General features: G+C 36.9%; 1 protein-coding gene across 9 annotated transcripts in view; it reads right to left on the bottom strand.

The window, feature by feature from the left end:
* Positions 1-27,199, bottom strand: part of SYT1 (synaptotagmin 1) — a 608,923-nt gene that overhangs the window by 478,067 nt on the left and 103,657 nt on the right. For 7 of the 9 annotated variants that reach the window (XM_059886099.1, XM_059886101.1, XM_059886096.1 and 4 more), the window contains 1 exon segment: positions 11,814-11,918. The exons of the other annotated variants lie outside the window; for them this stretch is intronic. The gene's annotated coding sequence lies outside the window, so the exon portion shown is untranslated. 9 annotated transcript variants of the gene reach the window in all.

The following is a 27,199-nucleotide window of genomic DNA, read 5'->3' as shown; positions in this document are numbered from 1 at the left end:
AGTTCAGTTCAGTTCAGTTTAGTCACTCAATTGTGTCCAATTCTTTGCCACCCCATGAATCGCAGCACGCCAGGCCTTCCTGTCCATCACCAACTCCCGGAGTTCACTCAGACTCACGTCCATCGAGTCAGTGATGCCATCCAGCCATCTCATCCTCTGTCGTCCCCTTCTCCTCCTGCCCCCAATCCCTCCCAGCATCACAGTCTTTTCCAATGGGTCAACTCTTCGCATGAGGTGGCCAAAGTACTGGAGTTTCAGCTTTAGCATCATTCCTTCCAAAGAAATCCCAGGGCTGATCTCCTTCAGAATGGACTGGTTGGATCTCCTTGCAGTCCAAGGGACTCTCAAGAGTCTTCTCCAACACCACAGTTCAAAAGCATTAATTCTTCGGCACTCAGCCTTCTTCACAGTCCAACTCTCACATCCATACATGACCACAGGAAAAACCACAGCCTTGACTAGACGGACCTTTGTTGGCAAAGTAATGTCTCTGCTTTTCAATATGCTATCTAGGTTGGTCATAACTTTCCTTCCAAGGAGTAAGTGTCTTTTAAAGATCTGTCTATGTGTATATATATATAACTCTCCCATTGCTCATTCAGTGTTGTAACAAATTTATAAAAAAGTTATAATGTTATTAAAAAACTTATATTTTACAAAGTTATAAAATAACAGCACCTAGAAAATTAAGACGTTGTACTCCTAATCTTCAGATTTATCACTCCAAGCCTTCCAAGTACAGTGTCAAAACTTATCTATAAATATTTGATAATTGAGAAGTATTCTAAAAATTTATTTCATCGTCAGGAAAAACTGTATAACTTTTTTCACAAAAGACAATTTTCTATCTTTTCAATCAATTCAAGAACAGATTTCAGCACTCCTTCTGCGGTTTCTTCAGACAGTGTGAACACATTTTGCCCTTTACGATCTTCAGTGTCCACCATTTTTTATGATGGCCTACATGTATTTTAAATTCATATTTCATGCTTCTCCGTTTCTCATTTTAACATCTTGAAATTTCTTTGCTCTCTTCTCACAAAGTGATGTCTCAAACCTTAAGTAATTCGGGTTTTGTTGCTCTTTCTAAATTTCTTTGAATTCTTTTATTTTAAAATTTATTCTATTAGAGTATAGCTGATTTACAATGTTGTGTTAATTTCTGCTGTACAGCAACATGATTAATTATACATATATATATTCTTTTTCAGATTCTTTGCCATTATAGTTTATTATAGGATAATGAATATAGTTCCCTATGTTAATTCTTGTTTTTTAAACTTTTATTGGAATACAATTGATTTATACTATTGTGTTAGGTTCAGGTATGCAGCAAAGCAAATCAAGTGTATCCACCCTTTTCTAGATCCCATAGAAGTCATTACAAAGTTTTGAGTAGAGTTCCCAGTGATTGTACCCTCCTTACTCTTATGTTTCTATTTGAAGATCTTAGAATGATGCTGATTTTAAAAGTAGCAAGTTTTCAACACTTCAGCTGTTCTGAGCCAGAAACTCCATTTAATTCATTACATGCTGCCAAGTCACTTCAGTGGTGTCCGACTCTGTGCGACCCCATAGACGGCAGCCCGCCAGGCTCCCCCATCCCTGGGATTCTCCAGGCAAGAACACTGGAGTGGGTTGCCATTTCCTCCTCCAATGCATGAAAGTGAAAAGTGAAAGGGAAGTTGCTCAGTCGTGTCCGACTCTAGTGACCCCATGGACTGCAGCCCACCAGGCTCCTCCATCCATGGGATTTTCTAGGCAAAAGTACTGGAGTGGGGTGCCATCGCCTTCTCCGCTAAAATGCAATAGTCTACATTTAATGATGGGTCAAGAATGATAACGATGATTTAGAAGACACATTTGAAGCTCTGTTCAGAAGAATGACAATGTTACAGATTAGATATCTGAAGAAATAAATGACGAGGACAGTGAAGCTTCTGTATTTTAGGCCAGTTAACTACCTATCAAAAGGGCACTTCTCTGATGCTATTAAAATTTCAACCTTTTGACACAGAGATATGTCAGCAATGAATTTGGTTTGTAATAATATGCCATTGATGATAATGTCTTTTTAGTTTAGTGAATCCTAGAATAACTAAGTTTTCAAGGCTGAAAACTGGGGTTTGACTAAAATCACTATATATATATGGTGGTGGTGGTTTGGTTGCTAAGTTGTGTCCCACTCTTGTGACTCCATGGACTGTAGCCTGCCAGGCTCCTCTGTCCATTGGATTCTCCAGGCAAGAATACTGGAGTGGGTTGCCATTTTCTTCTCCATATATATATATATATATATAAATATATATATATTTATATATATATATATATATCCATCTATATATATATATACAGTTACTCAAAATTATTTATGAGTGGTGAACTTCTTTAAGCCATTTCCCTAAAAAGGACCAATGCATTGATTTTGATCTCATTATTGATAAAAGTTTATATAAATGTGGAACTCGAGTTTGCTCCTTTCCTTCAACATACGAAATTATGTTTCGTGTTGTCATCTTGTATTTTAGTTGACGAGATATCTATTTTTTTTTTCCTTGCTTCTTTATATGCTCTTTGTTCTACCTGATTTTTAAGATCTTTGCATTATCTTTGTAGTTCTGTGGCTTTGTTAAAATATATTTGAATTTGTTTTTCCTTATCTGGTTTGCGGCTTGGAGTGATTTTCTGTATGGTATTCATAGCTGTGTGCTCAGCCACTCAGTTGTGTCCAACTTTATGTGACCCCATGGACTATAGCCTGCCAGGCTCCTCTGTCTATGGAACGTTCCAGGCACGTCTTTCTTCAAATATGGAAAACTTTCAGCTATTATCTTGTAATTAATCATCTGGCATTCCTAATAGACATTAGTGTGCTTTCTCATTTTATTCCTCTATGTCTTTTAAGTTTTCCATCTCTTAACATTCTGTGTTTATTCTAGAAAAATTCTTTAGGTGTAATTCACAGTCCATTAATATACTCTTAGGTCATTTCTCTTTTTATCCTAAAAGTTTTCATTAGTTTTTTAAATTTGGAAACTGACTGTATAGCACAAGGAACTCTACTCAGTGCTCTGTGGTGACCTAAATGGGAAGGAAATCCAATAAGGAGGGGTTATATATATATATATATATATATAGCTGACTCACTTTGCTGTACAGCAGATATTAATACAACATTGGAAAGCAACTATATACCAAGGAAAAAACTATAGTTTTCTTATATTTGAGCATTTGATACTTCAAATCTACTAATTTGTTCTCATGGTGTCTTATTGTTGGTTTTTATTTCGTATTTATCTATAATTTTTAAGGGACTAGTTTATGTTTTTTCATATTGTTAAGCCATCTCAAAGCTTTAGGATTCAAATGCTCTTCCTTACGGTGCCTGCTTATTCTTTATGCTGATAATTCTCATGTGGGGCTTTATCACTATTCATTAAACTGTAAACTCATTTTCAGGTTATTTTTTCCTTTGGGATTCCTATGTGCTTGGTTCAGACATGTTTCCATATAGAATTGTAGGTTTTCAGTAGTTTATACAAATTACATTTGGAGGATTCAGGCACTGTGAATAATATACAATTCAAGTCCCATACTGATATATGCCCAAGCATGGTCTTTTGATATGTCACAAGACAGCTACTTTTCCCCTCTGTTTCATCTAGATTCCTATGCAGACAAGCTCTAGTCACTTCCCTGGATCATTGGGTGCAATTTTCTTGCTGCTTCATCAAGGAGGAAGGAGCTCCTTGCTGGTCTTGAGTTTAGGTGAGAATTCCAGTTCCAGATCTCTAACCTATCTTCAGTTAGATAATTTTCCTTCCTATTGCCACAATGAATTCTCAGAAGTCTATTCTTTCATATTGATTAGACACACAGAATCCTTACTAAATTTAAAAATGGCTACTATGACTTCATCCATTGTGAAGTTCCTTCGCCAGACAGAACAACAGAGCAAAAGATTTGTTCTGATTTGTCTCAGAATCAGACATGTAGTCATTGGGAAATGCAACAAAGAAAAATTTGAGGATCAGAAATGATGCTATTAGTACCTTGGATTGTGGAGTATTTGACTCCATAATCACCACAATGTAGTCACCCTGACATTACTTAGCCCTAGCTAACAGAAGCAGAAGAGATTAAGAAGAGGTAGCAAGGATACACAGAACAACTGTACAAAAAAAATGTCTTAATGATCTGGACAAACACAATGGTATGGTCACTCACCTAGAGCCAGACATCCTGGAGTGTGAAATCAAGTTGGCCTTAGGAAGCCTTAGGAAGGCCTTACTATTTAAAACAACAACAACAACAACCACAAAAAAATAAAATAAAAAAAAGTTAGTGGGAGGTGATGGAATTCCAGCTGAGCTATTTCAAATCCTAAAAGAAGATTCTATTAATGTCCTGCAATCAATATGCCAGCAAATTTGGAAAACTAGGCAGTGGCTGCAGGAATGGAAAAGGTCACTTTTCATTCCAATCCAAGAAAGGCAATGCCAAAGAACGTTCAAACTACCATACAACTGCACTCATCTCACATGCTAGAAGGTAATACTCAAAATCCTTCAAGCTAGACTTCAACAGTTTGTGAACTGAGAACTTCCAGATATAAAAGCTGGATTTAGGCAAAGGCAGAGGAACTAGAGATCAAATTGCCAACATCAGGTTATCATTGAAAAATCAAGAAAATTTGAAAAAAAAAAAGTCTAATTTATTTTTCATTGACTATACTAAAGCCTTTGACTGTGTGGATCACAACAAACTGTGGACAATTCTGAAAGAGATGGGAATACCAGAACACCTTGCCTACATCTGGAGAAATCTGTATGCAGGTCAAGAAGCAATGGTTAAGAACCAGACATGAACAATGCACTGGTTCAAAATTGGGAAAGGAGTATGTCAAGGCTGTATAATGTGACCCTGCTCATTTAACTTGTATGCAGAGTACATCATGCGAAATGTCTGACTAGTTGAATCCCATGCTGGCATCAAGATTGCCAGGAGAAATATAAACAACTTCAGATATGCAGAGGATACCACCCTAATGGCCGAAAGCAAAGAGGAACTAAAGATGCTCTTGATCAAGGTGAAAGAGGAGAGTGAAAAAGCTGGCTTAAAACTCAACATTCAAAAAACTAAGATCATGGCATCCAGTTCTATCATTTCATAGCAAACAGATGGGGAAACAATGGAAACAGTGACAGACTTTATTTTTTTGGGCTCCAAAATCACTGCAGATGATGACTGCAGCCATGAAATTAAGAGATGATTGCTCTTCGGAAGAAACCTATGACAAACTTTGATAGTGTATTAAAAAGCAGAGACATCATTTGTAGACAAAGGTCCAAAGCTATGGTTTAGACAAAGCTATGGTTTTTCCAGCAGTCATGTATATGGATGTGAGAGTTGGACCATAAAGAAGGCTGAGCACGGAAAAACTAATGCCTTCGAACTGTGGTGCTGGAGAAGACTCTTGAGAGTCCCTTGGACTGCAAGGAGATCAAGTCAGTCAATCCTAAAGGAAATCAGTCCTGAATATTCATTGGAAGGACTGTTGTTGTAGCTCCAATATTTTGGCCACTTGATGCAAAGAACTGACTCCTTGGAAAAGACCCTGATGAGGGCAGGATTGAGGGCAGGAGGAGAAGGGGGCAATAGAGGATGAGATGGTTGGATGGCATCACCAATTCAATGAATATGAGTTTGAGCAAGCTCCAGAAGATGGTGAGGGACTGGGAAACCTGGCGTGCTGCAGTCCATGGGGTCAGAAAGAGTCAGACACGAATTATCGACTGAACAACAACACAGATTAGTTTTCTCAGGCAATATAGATTTATCTAATATGTAAATTTATACATGGCATTTAAGAATTGTAAAGCCTTAAAAGAGTTAAAATAAGTGGATCGATGGATTTTAACACATGAACGACAGTAAGAATCAGTGAGATTAAAAAGAGTAAGATCATTGGAAAAAATCTGAAGGAAGAAAATGTAGATTAGAACTATTGGATGACAACTATTTTGTGGGTCTGAATATGTATGTGTTTCCTGTTAATAGTCTGCCTCTCCACTAACATGAACCCTCTATGAGAACAGAAGCCTGGACATAGTGCTTGGAAAACTGACTGGCACAGAAGGCACTGTTGATTCAATAAGTTTGTGACCCAGGCTTTATGATGGACAAGGTTTATTGCTCCAAGGGCTAGTAGAGAACAAAAATATATTGGTTGAAAACCTACGAAATGTCCAACAAGCTTATATGTGATGATAACTGGTGATATAGGACTGGTCAAGCAATTTCAAGTGTCACTTCAAAGGCAGGGAGGAACAGAAGCATTTGGGGAACTCACACAAGGTTGAGTGGCAATACCATTTTGTGGTCTTATTAAGCCAGAGGTTTCATAGTGGTTTTTGAAAGTTGTGAAGCAGAGATAGAAATAACTCAAGGTAGACATTGACCATTCCTGTTCCAAGACTTTCGTTTGAATGTTGCCAATATTCCATTTTATCCTTCACTCTTGAGAATGGATTGGGAAAGAGGGATGCTTCACATTAAAAATCTCTTCAAATCTTCTTCAATGGAAAAAGAACCATTTTTTTCCCCAGTGGAATTTCTGGAGTGAAGAGGGATTTTAGGAACCTATATGATAATTTCTGTTGTGCCTCAACCTAAATAGTAATAGAGATTCTGGAAACTTTTCTTTTAGACAATTTATTTTACTAAAAATTAGAACCAATGAAATGTTATGGACACTTTTTTCAGGGAAAAAAAAAGTACTTTTTACACTGAAGATTAGCTTAGTATTGAGACTTGATCAAATCACGAGACGCTAATGATTACAGGCCTTTATTTTGCAATTATCAAAATTTCTTTGGAGGAAGAATTTTAGTCATGAGGATATAGTTCTGTTTTCCTTTCCACCTCTACCACTTGTTCTTTAGGGTAAATAAAAGTAAAGGGGACTCAGAGCTGCTAAGACTTCCTTGACCTCCAAAGAAGAGAGGAGGAATAAGACACATATGCCCTTATTGGGGCCCCATTCCTTGGATTATCTAGACTTCATTTCACCATCCCAGGTACAGATACTCTCTGTTTCCTCAAACTATCCAAATTTAATGACTAGAAAAGCAAGACAAATAGTAAAATAGAAAATACTAAAATTCAAATAGAGCAAAATATTCTTTTTGGTCTAAAGTCTGGTCTAAAAGTAGCAAATTTAGCAAAGTACCTAAAACAAAGTAGATATTCAAGAAATACTTGGCAAATTAAAGAAAAACCTGTAGGGATAGATGCAACAAATAGGTAATAATTTTTGTCCAATTGAACATGATGCTGAATTTTTTGAAAGTCACAGAGGATAGAATACCTTAGGCAGTGGGGTCCACTAAAACCTTGAGTGGTAGCTTGAGTCACTGAGAGCAAAAGCTGTTGGTATTAGGCTATGAGACCACCAGTTCTCTCTTTTCATATCACTTGCTAATGTCCATTGAATTAATTCATGCTCACTGTCTCTGCTTAAACCTTTCTCTTGATCTGCTTTCTAAATGGATGTGAACCTACAATATGGATCGATCCACTTAAAAAACGGAATACACCTGATGCTAGTGGTAAAAGAATCTGCCTATCAATGCAGAAGACACAAGAGACACATGTACAATCCCTGGGTTGGGAAGATCATTTGGAGTCAGAAACAGCAGCCTGCTCCAGTGTTCTTGCCTGGAAAAATTTCAGGGACAGAGGAGCCAGGCAGGCCACAGTCTGTTGCAAAGAATCAAACACAACTGAGTGACTAAACATGCATACACACACATACACACACACACACACACACACACATACACACCTGTTTCCTTGAGTGATAAACAGACCATTAACAAGCATCTTCTCTACTTAATAGTAAGTTTAATACTGCTTGGGTACTTATATTTGATACCACTTGCTCCTCAAGCTCTTCTCTTCCTATCTTCTCTTATACTTTTCCTCTGTTCAGAAGAATACTACTCATGTTATAGATACTATCTTGGTGTTTTACAAAAATCCCCTACCCTCTCTTTCAGTTTCTCATTTACTTATAATCAAACATGTTTTTCTTTAGTGTTCATATTCAAAGTAAACAAGTATTTAAAAATATTTTGTTTAATTGGTTTACTTTTTAGAATCACATAGTATTGTTTCCTACGATTTTCCACTTCAGAGCTGTTTCTTTTACAAATAACATAATTTGACTATAATTTTGTGGATTAAAAAAAACTGAATGTGAGCATCCAACATCATTTATAGCATCATATGTATGTGAAAATGTTTTGAGTTCTAAATATTCAACTTATAAGTTAAACTTTTTAAATACAACCCAATTAAATTGAATGTCTGCCTGTATTGTAAATGTGATTTTTAAAACCAGCTGAAAACCAGGAATATTTTATTGATAAAATGATTCTTATGAATCTGGAAGACAAATTATTCCAACTATTTCAGGACATGTTTACTTTATAAAGTCAGTACACCTGAAAACCTAAAGATTTTGATCATTGCCCCTTCTAACCTTTGTCCCAGTAGATTCTACAATGTAGGAAACAAGAATTAATTTTATAGGTCAGATAGTCTCTACAGTTTTCCTGTTAAATCTAATGTTACTTTTTTGTGCTCATCCAGTGCCAGAGTTAATCACAACATTTCCTTTCTTCATGGTTCAGAAGACAGTCCTTTGTCTCTTCTAACTTCAATGTATACTTCAGAATTTGGCATTTTAAGTTGGCAAATTGTGTCTGACATTAGGAAATTCCCTAAAACCAGATAACAGAAAAAAATATTCACTTATGAACAAATGGGGTATCCATTTATGATGGATTCATGAGCCAAAAGGTTTTACTTAGTTGTACCAATAAATTATCTTTTGAAAGTTTGACACCCACAGGAGTTATCTCAGTGGAAAGTGTAACAAAAGTACAGACTGGAATTCTTAAAGAAATGATGCTTGTTAGACATAGCTAATATTGAAAGAATGACTTGATATTTGAAAATTTCATAAAAATAGATTCAAGTGTGAAAATAATAATTGTACAAATATGAATTTAATACACTTTACTATCACAGAGATCATTTACTATTTGGTGACAAACGTTTATCTCCTTAACATCTTTAAGATTTAATTTCAAAATATTTAAGACTCAAATGAAAGGAAAAACAGTCTAAAATCCTTTGTACAGTCCTAGGAGGCAATGGCACCCCACTCCAGTACTCTTGCCTGGAAAATCCCATGGATGGAGGAGCCTGGTGGGCTGCAGTCCATGGGGTCGCAAAGAGTCGGACACGACTGAGCAACTTCACTTTCACTTCTCACTTTCATGCATTGGAGGAGGAAATGGCAACCCACTCCAGTGTTCTTGCCTGGAGAATCCCAGGGACGGGGGAGCCTGGTGGGCTACCATCTATGGGGTCGCACAGAGTCAGACATGACTGAAGCGACTTAGCAGCAGTAGCAGCAGCAGGAAAAATAAAAATCCTTATTTGTTTTCAGTATATTCTTGTCAATTACATGTCTATAGCTTTACAATATTTTCTCTTGTCTGTCTCCTTGCCGACATATTGAAGAGTATTGCAGTGCTCTGAGATGATCTGATATACATATTTAAAATGCTGATTCTAGAGCCCATTACCAAAGATTAATGTGGAACGTAGGAATAGATATTTTCTTAGATTTGCTTCAGGCTACCTTTTGAGATGTTTCTCAAAATATTTGCAGAGTAGAAGATGAAACTGTTTCTAAAAGGCATCAAAGTAGAAGGGAACAAAATGGAAATATTTTAAGAACTGTATGGTGAGAACCACACTGTCAGAACAGCAGCAGTGTCTTTCATTATATAATGATTGAGATAACCATTATATACTCACAGTGACAATTATTACCTAGGAAACTACTTTTGAGTCCTGGTAACATGCAGTTTCAGAGTCACTTCATTTGTTTTAATAATCTATGTAGGGAAATCGTAAAAATTAGAAAAAAATGTTTCAGCAGTTACAGTGATCCTATAACATCATACTGCATTAGAGATAAGAGAAACTTCTAGTATTGCAATGGTTCATTCCCCAAAGGTGAAGAACTGTTTTATAATACAAGCCAACTGGACAGGTTTATTTAATAAGGTGATGAATTTGTAGGAGTATATCACGGTTTTATTTGTGTATGATTTTAGTATTGGAGACCTACTGTAGCCAACTTTCTAAGGAAGAAAAAATTATGGAGAACAGTGTGGAGATTCCTTAAAAAACTGGAAATAGAACTGCCTTATGATCCAGCAATCCCACTGCTAGGCATACACACTGAGGAAACCAGAAGGGAAAGAGACACGTGTACCCCAATGTTCATCGCAGCACTGTTTATAATAGCCAGGACATGGAAGCAACCTAGATGTCCATCAGCAGATGAATGGATAAGAAAGCTGTGGTACATATACACAATGGAGTATTACTCAGCCATTAAAAAGAATACATTTGAATCAGTTCTAATGAGGTGGATGAAACTGGAGCCTATTATACAGAGTGAAGTAAGCCAGAAGGAAAAACATAAATACAGTATACTAACGCATATATATGGAATTTAGAAAGATGGTAACAATAACTCTGTATACGAGACAGCAAAAGAGACACTGATGTATAGAACAGTCTTATGGACTCTGTGGGAGAGGGAGAGGGTGGGAAGATTTGGGAGAATGGCATTGAAACATGTAAAATATCATGTAGGAAACGAGTTGCCAGTCCAGGTTCGATGCACGATGCTGGATGCTTGGGGCTGGTGCACTGGACGGCCCAGAGGGATGGTATGGGGAGGGCGGAGGGAGGAGGGTTCGGGATGGGGAACACATGTATACCTGTGGCGGATTCATTTTGATATTTGGCAAAACTAATACAATTATGTAAAGTTTAAAAATAAAATAAAATTAGAAAAAAAAAAAAAAGATGCAAATAGAAGAATAAAGCCCAAGACACAGCCTCATACTATAGTATTATTTCCCCTGTATACAATGAGAATCATGTGAAAGGTGATTCTTTAGAAATCCAAAACTTCATTAACATGGTATTCCCAGTAATAATAAGTGAGATAATTTAATCACCTCCAATTTACTTCAGAGAATCTTGTTTATGACTAGTGAAAGGGTGTTCGACATGACAGACCAAAGAAGCAATTTGATTGGTTAATGAAGAATCTAAGAATGATAATTGAATTTGATGGAATTCATTAGTTAGGACATTCAAGCAGATACTTTACAACTGCAATTACGAACACTAACATATGTAATATCACAATATGATATATGTTCTTCATTGTTGAATTTGGCTTACAAGAAAGAGTAAGACATAGTGTGGCACAAAGAAACATCAGCCTGAGACAAATTCTGCCTCCACCCCCTTCCCTTACCCAAGACTGTTGCTAAAATCTCATCTGAATAGCAGGGCACAGAAGCACAGAGGCAGATGCTATGGCATATTCTTTCAGAATGCAAGGCTGCTCAAGATCATCTACAGATAATGAACCATGACAACTTTGGATCTGATAAAGTACAGAATGAGAATGGGAGAAGGCAACAATGTCATAGAGGTGGCCAGGGCCCCATCAACTAAACCAGCATGTCAAGGACATTAATACCCAGTAGTAATTTCAAAAGATATGAACGATACGATTTCCTTTACTGCCAAAAAATATTCACTTGAAATAAGAGATGCAGTCCTATAATTTTCCATACAAATGCATTTTTATTCCACATATCACAAGATCATCAACAAAAGATACCACAGTTTCTTTTTCCATGTACCTTAGACAGCTGCAGTGCAGAGTCCAGGAATGACAGGTGACTGGTCTTCCAATCTGAAGGCAGGTGTTTGTCAAGCTCTTGCTAGTTCTCGTTTTCCTGGTTTTCCTTGAGAGAAAGAATTAAAACATTCATAAAAATGCTGGCCTGCAACTCTGTACTCACCTTCGCTACTGTGTATATAGACTTTTGCAGAGGCAACCCATTCATTATACTCATCCAGCTCTAGCTTCCTTAATTCCCGGTTGCATTAGGTGCTCCAGGCTAAGAACCATGAAGTATGCATCATGCAGACATAAAGAAAAATCTAGAAGAAGAAATGTTTCAAGAAGGTGGGTCAAAAAGAATCTTGCTGCGATTTATGTCAAAGAGTGTTCCTATTTCCAGGGCAGGGAGAGAGATGCAGATGTAGAGAGTACTATTACTGACATGATTTTTCATTTTAATATCACGTTAACATGACTTCAAATTTAAAAACACTAGAGCCTTGTGGACACGGGGAAAAGAAGAGGGTGAGACAAATGGAGAGAGTAGCACTGACATATATATATACACACTACCATACGTAAAACACAGAGCTAGCGAGCAGCTGCCGTATAGCATGGGTGGCTTACTTGGCGCTCTCTGATTACCTAGAGGGGTGGGCTGGTGGGTGGGAGGGGGGATCAAGAGCGAAGGGATATATGTATACAGATAGCTGATTCACATGTGTACACAGAAACTAACACAATCTTGTAAAGCAACTGTACTCCAATTAAAAAAAAAAAAGAAAAGAAAGCAACTTTCCCCCTATTTCTTCCAACATAGCCTGTTCCATAGCATTGCTCCGGAGAGGAGAAATAGCATGTGCTGCCACAGAAGGCACCCAAAGGAATTACCTCCTGCGGGGAATTATCTCTAAGCAATTCACACTTTGTTTTGCTAACAAGACTCTTTGTTAGGATACTGGAGTGCCATTCTTCTCTGGCAGTGTTCCCCCACCTTTTAGAATTATTGAAAAGCTAACTGAGTCTATTTTGATTTGTGAATCTCTTTGTAAGCAACAGCAGCTGCAACCGTGCTAATAAAAAGGAAAGGCATGGCTATTTACCTTAGGAAGGACACTGAAACACTGCACATACAAAAGCATTTGAGTTGTGGAGGAGGTCTATCAAATATTTTCATAGTTCCCTTCCTTCCCTGCTTCTTTTGTCCTTTTCTCCTCCCTCCTTTCTTTTCAATCCTTTTTCCCCCTATTCTTTCCTTCTCTTTTTATTCTATTTTTTAATACACTTTTTATCGCATTTATATATTCTCAGAAACAGAACAACCTATCTTATATTTGAGATTTTTAAATAATGATTTTAGAATATGAAATCTCATAAGTAGCAGAGCTCATTCACAAATGTGGACACACACAGGGAGGCTTTAAGTTATCAGCTGCATCTTGTAGCTCCGATTAAGAATGGAGGTTCTGCTGATTCCAGTGGCTCTGATACTTATCAGACCATTCTGCTCTCTTTACGATTAGAGTTTCAGTTCTCTGGAGAAAGCTAACATGGAAACACTGTTATTTGAGGATTCACATTTCCTACTACAAGTTAAATGAATGCACAATCCCCTACAGCTTTCCTTATATTCTGAATAGCATTTTATAGTTCCTCTGCCGTTATTAAGGAGTCCTCTTTGCCAACTGATGGGCCAGAATCGTTCTGTCTTACATCCATGTTGGAAAATCTTTTGGGGGTTTCCTGGGTTTGTGAAAACCTTAGTTGTTGGTTTCAAGGAAAAGAAGATGCATAAGAGAACATAATTCCTTGAGTGGCTTCTGAGCTCCATTTTGCCTGGCTGAGACAGACAAGGGAAGGCTGACTTCAGCTCAGGCTGTTCCCATTATATTTAACAAATATTAATTGAAAGGCTACTGTGGACAATTTGTTTTTGTTGGCCAGGGAGGTCTTGTGATAAAAAAAAAAATGGGACAAGATACTTTCTTGCCTCTGAAAGAACTGGAGAGACAGATGAGAATATAAACTATTATGACAAATAGGTTAAGTGCCACAGTGGAGATTTAGGGTATGGTAGGCATTGATAAATGACTCTTCCCATCCTCAAGGATAATTCTAAGATCTCATTTGGAAAAATATAGAAAACACTTCTGTGTGTTTATGCACATTGATGAGGGTGTCCGTCACGTGGGGTGAGGGGATGGAATAATAGAGTCCAGATCTATATTGCTCTCTGCAATGATTTATTAGTTTACCCAACTGTAGCTTTTCACAATTGCATCTTCTTTCCAACACTGATTCCAAATGGCTTTTCTCACCAGAAAGCATTAAAAATCTCTCTCCCATGGCTACAAGTCCCAGAAAGTATCTGATTTCTCAGAGCACAGTCCCTGGAGTCACTTTCTAAATGTTGGTGAGAATACATGAGTTAGTAATATATACCCATTTTGGAAGCCAAATAGCAAAGATTAAAAAACATCTGTCTTTGGGCCTATGAGCCTACAAGCAAGCGGTAGACTTCCAGCAGCGTCTGGGGCAGGAACAGTGTGTAACACAGATTTAAAAACAAAAGATTCAACTAGAATCATTTAGCTCAGTCACATAGTTTAAAAGGATATTACCAACTCCCATCAGAACCTACTTTACAATGTGTTACATAAAACCATGTGTTGTAAACCTAAGACACTTTTGATGGAAATTCTTTCTCTTAGAAGCAATTTTCTAAACGCTTATTCATGTCAGGCAGGGTGCAAGAGAGTGAGTGCTCATTGGCAAGCAGACAAACAGCTTCCTCTGGTGCCCGCCACACCTCAGCCCACAGAGCTTGCAGGCTAATGAAAGAGAGAGATGACAAAAACATACACACAGAGTATGTATGATACACACTTTAAATGTAATACATTTCAAAAAGGTAAAGATGCTAGGAGAGTGAGAGGAGGGGGGATTCACCCAGAATTGGTGTCCTTGCAGAAATGGCATTCAGGAATTAGCTGGATTTGCAGGTAGGGTGGAGTCAAGGGGTAGATTCCAGGCAGAATAATACAAGCTCAAGTTGTGATGCAGAGCGGAGCTTCATGTGTTTGAGAAACAAGGACGATAGAAAAGGTCAGTGCGGTTGTAATGTAGTGAGTATGGCGAGGCACGGAGGGTGTCAAGCCTGGAGGCAGGCGTGGGGCAGCCTCTGCCCACGATGTGAAGAGCCATGGAAGCCACTGAGGCATCAAACCCCTTTAGCTACTCTTTGGATAACAGACTGAGTTGGGGGTATTTATTACTATTAAAGTGTTTTTTCTTTTACCTATTCTAAGGAGTGAAATTTATTGTATTGATTTAAAAATTAATTTTCTGACTTGCTGATGTTCAATAGGTCTAGGTAGATTTGCACTCTTAACTTCTGATTAATGTATTTTTCTTCCTAGTACTTATCATTACATACATGCTTGTCTGTTTCTTCCTCTCACCACCACCACCTCTTCAAAAATCTGTAAGAAATAGTTTCTTTTTTTTTTTCAGTTTGGTTCACTGTTGCCTAGAATATAATTTGGCTACCCCTCTATTTAGCAGTAGCTCAACAAATACATGCTGAATCTACAAATGAATAGATAATTTACAAAACTGTCTCCCAGTGCTAGCAATCATTTACTATTATTTTTATCCCGAAGTTACTTTCTTGTGAGGTCAACTTTGCATGGTAAAGTGGAGTCTATTAGACTAATAACATTGCTCCTGGTGATTCATCATTAAAAACAGTATTTATAAATATAAAAACAGCTCGTACAATTCAGTAACAAAACAAACAAACAATCCAATCGAAAGCTGGGCAGAATACCCAAGAAAACATAAAGATGTGCCAGCAGACACATGAAAAGATACTCAACTTTGCTAAGTATCAGAGAAATGCAAATCAAAACTACAATGAGGTATCTTCCGAAGCCAGTCAGCATGACCATTATCAAAAAGTCTACAAATAACAAATGCTGGAGAGGATTTGTAGAAAAGGGGCTCCTCCTACATGGCTGGTAGGAACATCAACTGGTGCAGCCAATACAAAAAGCAATATGGAGGTTCCTTAAAAAGCTAGAGTTGCCATATGATGTGGCAATACACTGGGCATATATCTGGAGAAAGCGCTAATGTGAAAAGGTGCCGGCACCCCAGTGTTCATGGCAGCACTACTTATAATGGCCAGGAAAACAAGGAAGCAACCTAAAGGTCCATCAGCAAATGAATGGATACAGACGTGGTATATGGATATACAATGGACTACTATACAGTTGTAAAAATAAGGAACTTATACCATTTGCAGCAACATGGATACCTAGAGATTACTATGCTAAGTGAAGACAAAAAGAGAAAGACAAATATTATGCGGTATCTCTTATATATGAACCATAAAATATGATATGAATGAACTTATTTAAAAACTAAAAATAGACTCAGACACAGAAAATGAATTTACAGTTACCAAAGAGGGTGCAGAAGGGATAAATTAAGAGTTTTGGATTAGCAGGTACAAAGTACTATACATAAAACAGATTACAACAAGGTCCTACTGTATAGCACAGGGAACTATATTCATTATTCTGTAATAAACCATAATGGAAAAGAATATGAAAAAATATATTAATATATGTGTGTGTATATATATATACACACACATACACACACACACACACACACACACACACACACACACTGAATCACCTTGCTATACACAAGAAACTAACACCACATGGTAAGTCAACTATATTTCAATTTAAAGAAGAGTATAATTGTAGCTTATGGGAAACATATAAGTAAACCAATTTGGCAAATTAAATGAATAAAAAAGATAAGGATGAGTAAGTTAACTTGAAAGCAAAATGCATTTTATCTTAATGCACTTCTTTTAGACATTTGGTTCAATCATTTTAAGATTAGACACAATTATTTTTCAGCAAATTCTCTTGATATTTTCACAAAATTCTAAATCCTTTTAGTTATTATCAATTTAGAGATAAATAAAGATAAAAGACTCTCTGGGGCTATTTATTTGACGGGAACTTATTGGGACTTCCCTCAGAGCTCAGTTGGAAAAGAATCCACCTGCATTGCAGGAGACCCCGGTTCGATTCCTGGGTTGGGAAGATCCCACCCACTCCAGTGTTCTTAGGCTTCCCTGTGGTTCAGCTGCTAAAGAATCTGCCTGCAGTGCGGGAGACCTGGGTTCAATTCCAGTATTCTGGCATGGAGAATTCCATGGACTATATAGTCCGTGGGGTCACAAAGAGTCGGACACGGCTGAAGAATTTCACTTTCACTTTAGAGGAATTTAACAAATATATCTACTTTAAATTACATAATATTAAAAGGTTATATTTTTATGATACAGATGAATTCATAAAAGCTTATAGACAAAAAATCTAATAAATTATGAATTTTAATAGACATCTCCCACAGAGTGAGATGTTTAATTTATCAATTACTGTCTTCTGTGGAACACATGTACTATAAATTTCACCAGGTTAGATACAAACTGTTTTAATATATTAAATAGCTTATATAATCTAAAGGAATGTGCTTAAGCTAAAGTTTTTCAAGAAAAACTGCCTAAGGTTGTTTGGTTATGAGCCCCTTAATTTTTACTTATGTATGCTGATTTTTTATAGTGTAATTTAAAAAGGTTAATTTGAGTACTGCTTTAATATGGAAAATTAATGTTACAGCAGTCAGTGTAAGTTAAATGGCTCAGTGAATCTAGGTAAAGAAAATATAAATGACTAGTTTATGATGCATTACTTCAGATTTTTTACTTTGTATATAAATAGATCATAGACAATATACAGCAGAATTACCCAAGACACAAAAATGTAAAGAATGATTACATTTGAATGTCCTTATGCCAAGATGCCCTGCAAGATAATTACATGGAAAAATCTTGTTTGCGAGGTGCAAAGGCAAAACATAGGGGAGAAGGGAGAAGGGAGAGGTAGGCTCTTAACTGCACCAAATTTTTTCCCTGTTAAAGAAATAACAAGACAAAATGTTTGCGAATTATATTAAAAACATAGAATTCAAAAGGACTTAAGGAATTATCTAGCCCTTGATTTCGTTACCTGTTGGACTGCAAACCCCTAAAATATTACATAAAATTATAGGTATTTATGTATTTGTGCATTTTCACCAGATTCTCTAAAGGAGTCAGTGATAAAATGTTGATAAAATGTTTAGAAATAGAGATTCACCTGCCCAAGTTCTCATGGCCTATTGGTCGCTTAGTAGAAGCTGTAACTTGTGTCTTTTGATTCTCAGTCCAGTGAATAAAAGTGCCTTTTTCATTATCGACATATTTCCTTGCTATAAAACATAGTCCAAGTCAAACCAACATAGCAATTTTCTTCTAAGTATAGAATGTTAACGTAGCATAAAATACTTAGAAAAACAAGTTTTTTCTTTATTATTAGAATTAAAATTTATTTGGATTTTTTTAGAAGCAAAAAAAAAAAAAAAAAGCCAAGGGAGAATTTCTTTACCATGTTGATCAATATAGGATAAAAGCTAAAAAGAATTTTATATAATATTTCTGTGTAAGTTGATCAGAATAATGGAGTTTGAAAGCGCTGGCCCTCTTGTTTGATTTAATCCACAAAACAATGCATCTGCTTTCATCTTTTTCTTTTGAAAATTTCATCATAGACTACACTGTGAATTTTAACTACCTGTTTTTGTTCAATTGATTGTCTTCAGTTTCTCTACTCCTTTGTTAGTGAGGACAAATAAATATATTTCTTTTTTCCTTTTGCAAATGAATGTTTCTTTTTTTCTTTTGTAAATGTATTTTCAAGTTTGATTTTAAATTATTCAAAAGAGATTTGGACCTCTTCATAAGATAAATTTGGTTAGGGAAAGAATCTAGTCTAGAGATTTGCTAAAATTACCATAGTCCACATCATCTATACTTTTATGCCATGAACTATTGTTGGCCATGGTTAGTGGTATACTAATTACTAGACAACAAACTAACAACACCAGCAACACTCGACTACTGTGGTAATTTGGGTGAACTCTGACCTGAAGTACCATTTTGTAAAAGATACTGGGAGAACAGATTTATATAGAGAGCATATATATTTATTTTATATATATATAATAAATGTATTATATGAGACTCAGTTCAGTTCAGTTCAGTTGCTCAGTTGTGTCCGACTCTTTGTGACCCCATGAATTGCAGCACGCCAGGCCTCCCTGTCCATCACCAACTCCCAGAGTTCACCCAAACTCATGTCCATCCAGTCAGTGATGCCATCCAGCCATCTCATCCTCTGTCATCCCCTTCTCCTCCTGCTCCCAATCCCTCCCAGCATCAGAGTCTTTTCCAATGAGTCAACTCTTCGCATGAGGTGGCCAAAGTACTGGAGTTTCAGCTTTAGCATCACTCCTTCCAAAGAACACCCAGGACTGATCTTCTTTAGGATGGACTGGTTGGATCTTCTTGCAGTCCAAGCGACTCTCAAGAGTCTTCTCCAACACCATAGTTCAAAAGCGTCAATTCTTCAGCGCTCAGCTTTCTTCAAAGTCCAACTCTCACATCCATACATGACCACTGGAAAAACTATAGCCTTGACTAGATGGACCTTTGTTGGCAAAGTAATGTCTCTGCTTTTTAATATGCCGTCTAGCCTGGTCATAACTTTCCTGCCAAGGAGCAAGAGTCTTTTAATTTCATGGCTGCAATCACCATCTGCAGTGATTTTGGAGCCCCCAGAAATAAAGTCTGACACTGTTTCCACTGTTTCCCCATCTATTTCCCATGAGGTGATGGGACCAGATGCCATGATCTTTGTTTTCTGAATGTTGAGCTTTAAGACAACTTTTTCACTCTCCTCTTTCCGTTTCATCAAGAGGCTTTTTAATTACTCTTCACTTTCTGCCATAAAGGTGGTGTCATCTGCATATCTGAGGTTATTGATATTTCTCCCAGCAATCTTGATTCCAGCTTGTGCTTCTTCCAGCCCACTAAAGACATGTAATTAATTTTATGGCATTGATTCAGTCACAGCCTCAATTTATCACAATAACTTTAAGCATATTACCATCATTCTTAGGTTGAATAAGCCAAGAAATTAACATTTTATTCTGCACAGCTCAAGTTCTAGCAGACTTTCTTCCATGTATGAGTAGAGCAGGGAAAGAGAATGAGAAAGAATAAGAAAGAGAGAATTCATAGGCAAGGTTACAAATCTAGAGACAAAATGTTAGACTCAGCACAACACCAATATGTTCTTAGATGTTCTTTAGTTGCCTGTTTCAAAAGGGTACTCTTTCAATAAAATATTCAAAGAAGCATAATAAAAGTGTGTGCTATTAAACACGTTTGAACTTTTAAATAGTCTGAAATAATATTTATATTGTTACAATTATTTATAACTATTTTATGTATCTCACATCTGACAGGCACATTTTTGGGCTACCCTGATACTTTAAGAATCCACCTGCAATGCAGGAGACCCCAGTTCAATTCCTGGGTTGGGAAGATCCCCTGGAGAAAGCAATAGGCTACCTACTCCAGTGTTCTTGTGCTTCCCTTGTGGCTCAGCTGGTAAGGAATCCGCCTGCAATGTGGGAGACCTGGGTTTGATCCCTGGGTTGGGAAGATCCCCTGGAGAAGGGAAAGGCTACCCACTCCAGTATTCTGGCCTGGAGAATTCCATGGACTGTATAGTCCATGGGGGTCCCAAAGAGTCTGACACGACTGAGAGACTTACAATTTCACTATTTTACTATAAATCCAATTTAAGGAAAAATGATAAAATTGAAATAAAAAAACAAATCCTGTATGAAAAAAGGTTTTTTTGAGTTATATTTACAGTAAAGGGCTGAATTGAACTCTCACAGTCTTATTTTTTGGTTGACATTGGGTTCTAATTTTAGAACTTTCTAGTTATAATTCTCAATTCCTTTATCTAAAAGAAAAACATGTGTAATAAATAACAATTCTCCAGTATTGCTATTGTGAGGGCTGGATAATTTAATTCACTTGAAATGTTAGCACTTAATAAGTCTTGTTGGGTTGATGCAGATGACACCACCCTTATGGCAGAAAGTGAAGAGGAACTAAAAAGCTTCTTGATGAAACGGAAAGAGGAGAGTGAAAAAGTTGGCTTAAAGCTCAACATTCAGAAAACAAAGATCATGGCATCTGGTCCCATCACTTCATGGCAAATAGATGGGGAAACAGTGGAAACAATGTCAGATCAGACTTTATTTTTGGGGCTCCAAAACCACTGCAGATGGTGACTGTAGCCATGAAATTAAAAGACGCTTATTCCTTGGAAGGAAAGTTATGACCAACCTAGATAGCTTATTGAAAAGCAGAGACATTACTTTGCCAACAAAGGTCCATTTAGTCAAGGCTATGGTTTTCCAGTGGTCACGTATGGATGTGAGAAATGGACTGTGAAGAAAGCTGAGCACTGAAGAATTGATGCTTTTGAACTGTGTTGTTGGAGAAGACTCTTGAGAGTCCCTTGGACTGCAAGGAGATCCAATCAGTCCATCCTAAAGGAGATCAGTCCTGGGTGTTCTTTGGAAGGAGTGATGCTAAAGCTGAAACTCCAGTACTTTGGGCACCTCATGCAAAGAGTTGACTCATTGGAAAAGACTCTGATGCTGGGAGGGATTGGGGGCAGGAGGAGAAAGGGATGACATAGGATGAGATGGCTGGATGGCATCACCGAATTGATGGACATGAGTTTGGGTGAACTCTGGGAGTCAGTGATGAACAGGGAGGCCTGGCGTGCTGCGATTCACGGGGTCTCAAAGAGTCGGACACGACTGAGTGACTGAACTGAACTGAATGTTACCATTACTGCCATTATTACCCTTTTTAACAAGAAGTTAACACAATTTCAAATTTAAAAACACTACAGCCTATAGGTTCCCATTCTTGAATTCTAAAAGAACATACAATTATGGTATAATGGAATGCATGTCACTCTATTGATTGCTAATCAGTTTTTTATGCATATAATGTATTTCTTTATCTGGCCTCTAAGTCTCTTCAGGGCAAGAACTGTCTTATTAATTCATTTTTTCTTTTTCTCTTGTTGTCAATCTCTTCTTTCTTCTCTCCTTTATATCAATATATTTATAGAGCACCTACTTTGTGCTAGACACTTCTGTAGGTCTGAATTTACAGGGGCAAGTAAGGCAGATCAGCTCTCTGTGTTCATGTTGCCTAGGTTCTTGAAAAATTCAATTAATACTCTGTTACTATTGTATTAGCTAAATTCTATATCAGTGCAAATGTTGGAGCTCCAAGTAAAAAACTTAAGACATGAACAAATATATACATAGTAAACATTTTAGAAAATCTATTTAAAATTTAAGAAATTGTAAAAGATGCAAACATTCATTAAAAGGCAACAAAAATCATGAAAAATTAACTACAATAATGAAGGTTCTGTATTATTTTCCAGTAAACATGTTCAAAATTTTCATGTAAACAAGAACTAAATGAACCAGGTTATAATTGAGTCACAATAAAAACTTTTATAATTTACAAAGGAGGCTTTCTACTTTGATAAGAGTCTATAAATAAACAAATGGAGTAAATTGTAAAAAAAAAAATATGGTGTAATTTATAGAATACGTTTATTTTGAGCACAGTACTCAGTCCCAGATTTTTGGATAACACTGTCAACTGTCAGAAGAATCCATATATGAGAAAACCTATACTTAAGAAAGTACAATGTAATTGGATAAGAAAGCCTCTCTTGAAATAGCTTGTTCATGTAATAGGAATCACGAAGGTTTGAACCTAAACTTCATAAATTATCTATCCTTTTTTAAAAATGATGAATGTTTCTATGATTATTTAGGCAATAAAAAATAATATAAGTAGACAAAAATGGTATCAACTTTGAACAGTTAAATAAACTTTTGCTGCTGCTGCTTAGTCACTTGTGTCCATCTCTGTGACCCCATTGACTGTAGCCCACCAGGCTCCTCTGTTCATGAGATCTCCCAGGCAAGAATATTGGAGTGGGTTGACATTTCGTTCTCCAGGGGATCTTTCCAACCCAGGACCTGAGCCCACATCTCCTGGTTGGCAGGTGGATTCTTTACCACTGAAAAGCCCAGAATTTATCAGTTTCTTAAATCAGATATAAAATAAAATAATTTACAAAATTTTATAAATTTTAAACCAAGTCTAATTAATGACTGAACTATTATTTGTAATAAACAGATGAAATTTTAGGGCTTTAACCAAAAAATTCAAGGCACTTTAATTATTTTCTTATTTTTTAAAATATGCACATACAAATCAGTGAAATATGTTTACTTTGGAAACTCTTAGAACTTTAAGCATTGCAAATTAAGACAATGTACAAAATCATCTAAACCTACTACATTAGAATACATCTATCTCAATCTAAAGCACTATACTCAAGATAGTGTCTTGGACAAAGAGAGAAACAATCTGTCTCTCTTTGTAGAAATCCTGGATAATACAGTTATCTGGTGATGTCACTGGTCTGCAAACCTTAGGTTTCTAGTGTATTGTTGAAGGCTGGTGGTAGTATATCATTTGTCTAGTTCTATCTCATGAAAATGATAATACTATACTATTATAGCCATCTCCCACCTCATTTCTTCCCTTTCAGCAGTTTTCACATCACGGTCAAATCAAAGTTCTGGAATAGGTCAAGACACTTCCTCCAATATTCACGTGATGTATTCCTATTCCAGTTTTTGACCACGGCCCATAAGCCTTGGCTGGCCTCACCTCCCTTCCTCATCTCTGTCTTCTCCAGCTCAACAGACCATGTTCCTACCTAGGGCCGTTGCTGTTGCTCTTCTGCCACTAATGACCTTCCCTAGATATTTGCATGGCTCAGTTCCTCAGTTCATTCTAGTCCTTGATCAAGTGTCAGGAAGTCTTCCATTGCCACTGTACCCACTCCCCCTGTGTACGTTCTTTATAAGTTCAAGACCTGATATGATAGACTTTGGTTTATTTGTCCACTTGTTTATTTTGTCTCCCTCTTGCTACCACACATGAAGGCAGACATTTCTGTCTTATTCATGCCCACAGTACCAGCATGTGGAGAGTATCTGGCCTATATGAGCACTCAATAAATATTTCTTGAATGAATTGGTTCTTCGTGTTTCAGCTTAGATATTTTGTCTGCTAAAATATTACTCAATCCCATTGGCATGGCTTCCTTAATCTAGGTTAGATGTCCTGTCTAATTGAGTCTGTTGTGCTCTATGCCTGACACAGATTGGGCAAGTACTCAGTTATCTCTTAGGTACAGTGAAGATTCTTTTCGATCTATTTACTTTTCTGAATTCAGAGTAAATTAAGAAATGATATAAGATATTCTTTTCCAAATACATGGAACACTTAGAGATTCACAGATGAAATCTGCAATGAAATGGCATAGCATATAAATCCTCTTGAATTAATTTGACGCTGTTTCCTTGGGTATGGCCGTAAAATGTTCCTGCTGTATATTTCAGAGATTCCAAAATTTATTTGGGGGGAGGTAGAAGTAAGAACTATAGATCCTTAGGAGAATCTCATAACTCTTCACATAAAAATTCACACAATATATTGTTCATGCTTTTAAGAGTTCAAAGTCAACCTGAAGCTCTAAATAGACTCCTACTCTTTTGACCTTGGGTTAAGAATCTTTGTTCTTTCCTTCTGTTATTTTTGTTTTTGACCAGTTTATAAACAAGTTCATTTTTCTTCACACTAAGCCAAAATATTAATTCCACATCAACTATCCTTTTAGCCTTTACTCACTTTTCTCTTCATCATTTTCATAGTGAAGCAAAGTCGCTCAGTTGTGTCTGACTCTTTGTGACCCCATGAACGGTAGCCTACCAGGTTCATTCATGGGGTTTTCCAGGAAAGAGTACTGGAGTGGTTTGCCATTTCCTTCTCCAGAAGACCTTCCCCACCCAAGGATTGAACCAGGGTCTCCTGCGTTGTAGGCAAACGCTTTATCGTCTGAGCCACCAGGGAAGTCCAAGTGAAAAAGTCATAGTGAACTTTTCTGCATTTAATTCCGTGTATCTATTCAGTTCAGGAATCTGGCTTCCTCATTCATTATATCAAAGCCATCATGCATCTCATGGATGTCAAACCGAACACCTAATTCTCAGTCTTCAGTGGTCTAAGCAGCATTCTACTATTTGAAACTGTGGTGCTGTGTCAATGCCCATACTTTTTGGTTTCTGTGGTTTTGAGTTTTATTGTAGCTTCTTTTTCTGCTTCCTCCTCACTATATTCTAGACCCAAATTTCCTCTAGATGGCTAGCTACTTATATATATCCTACTGGTACATTAAACCCACAAACCTCAAATGAAACAATGCAATTTCCCTTATATCTTTTTTCTTATTTTGTGTTCCCTGGCTTAGTATCTGATAAGAAAACTGAAATTCATCTTTGACTCAACTTAACTTCCAGTCCCATATCTGATTAAATGTCACAGATTATTGATTCTTTCCCTGAAATGTCCCTGATATTCTTTCCCTTCTATTCTTTCAGGCCACCAACTAATCCACCTCTTATCATGTTACTGCCTATATATGCTTTAGCTTCATAACTGATGTCTTCTCTTTAATATCCTGCCACTTCATTCCAAGCTCCATAGTGCCCTGACCTCTAACCTTGCTCTTTTTACAATATTAGAGTACTTTGTGTTGCTATTAAAAGACATACTTTTTTCTTCTAAATACCTCAGTTGATTGCATACAAGTCTGCTTTTACCATCAGGTTATGAATTCCTCAAGGGGAAAAATTATATTCTAACCTCTCTTATACCCTCCACAGTGACTCTTTGGGCTTCCCTGGTGGCACCAGTGGTAAAGAACCCACCTGTCAAAGCAGGAGATGCAGGAGACACAGCTTCCATCCCTGGATTGGGAAGATCTCCTGGAGTTGGAAATGGCAACCCATTCCAATATTCTTGCCTGGAAAATTCCATGGACAGAGAAGCCTGGTGGGGCTACAGTCTGTGGGGCCGCAAAGTTAGACACGACTGAGCACATTGCGATCCTTTGACCACAGTATGAACCTAATAAATATTTGATGAATTGAGCATAAGATATGTGAGAAAAAATAATTCAGAAAATATGTCATCACTGTGACAGGCTGGCCAAGATGCCCTTCTTCTCTACTTTAAAACCAGAAAATAAAACTACATCATTGTCCCTCATAGTTTATGCTCAAATATAAGCTAATATCTTACCATCCTTGGTATTTAATTTTTGAACAAGGAATTGTTTAAAAGATATACTGGAAAATTTAAAGAGAGTAGAAGCATATATTGACTTAGTAGTCATATGTAATCAGAAGTCAATGATTATTTCACTAAAAGTTCTCACAATAGTTATTAGCAAAACAAGGATTTTATGAATATTAACTTTTTGAGTGTTTTATATGTATAAAAATAACATAGGAGTAGTAAATACTTTCTTCAATATGCTATCCAAAATATATAATATGGGATTAATTCATATACTTCAATTTTTGAACCATACCTCTGAATTCTGTCTAAGGTTCTGTAAATAAACATATGACTTACCTTGTCAGTACTTTTACTCTGACTTATCTGAAGCTAGTGATATGACAGAATGTTTGACATATATGCTGTGAAAAGCTAAAAATGTGGTGTAAGATGAAACTACTCTAGATTGGTAGGTAAAATAAATAGGCAAAATGGTGCATTAGAAAGATTGCAGGTCCTTAGAATCAGACAGGCTTGGGATTAAACTATGATTTTAACATACGCCAGCTCAGGAATCTTAAGAGAATTATTCAAATTCTTGAGTCTTCTCTTTTAAGCCATGATAATGGTACCAGCCTTAGAGTTATGAAGATAGAATGAGGAGAAATGACCAATGAATGATTAAGGTTTTTAAATACTTCCTATTCAGAAAGGATGGGCCCCCTTCTCACTTCCTGTCTTCTAACAGAACATAAAAAAGATACAGTCAAAATGCTAACTCTGATTAATTAACTAGGTTTCATTACATTCACTTATTAAAGAATATGTTTGGATGTTCTACTGGGTTCCAGAAAACATGGTCTATTTGGCAACGACTCTTACAAAAGGTGCCTGACGAGCAGCCTCAGTTCAGCTGTCAGGTCCAGGACTCACGCTGTGGGATTCCTGCCAGCTGGCTGACCCGTGTCCCACCCATGAGGGCGCTCAGGAAGTTGTTTCCTATAAAACGTAACTGAAGTAACGTTCAGTTTACCGGATAACCCTTTTAAAGATGTTAAGTGTTATGGGGACTAGAGGTAGGCTTGAGGGGAAAGCATGTACTCATTTTGGATTGAAATATCTTGTATTTGAAATACCAGGTCAACCAGACACAGAAATCTAGTAGGAAGCCAAGAGAG

Source organism: Bos taurus, chromosome 5 (assembly GCF_002263795.3).
Source record: "Bos taurus isolate L1 Dominette 01449 registration number 42190680 breed Hereford chromosome 5, ARS-UCD2.0, whole genome shotgun sequence".
NCBI classification, from domain to species: Eukaryota; Metazoa; Chordata; class Mammalia; order Artiodactyla; family Bovidae; genus Bos; species Bos taurus.
The sequence above is the reverse complement of the archived record's forward strand: the minus strand, read 5'-3'. Positions and strand labels throughout refer to the sequence as shown.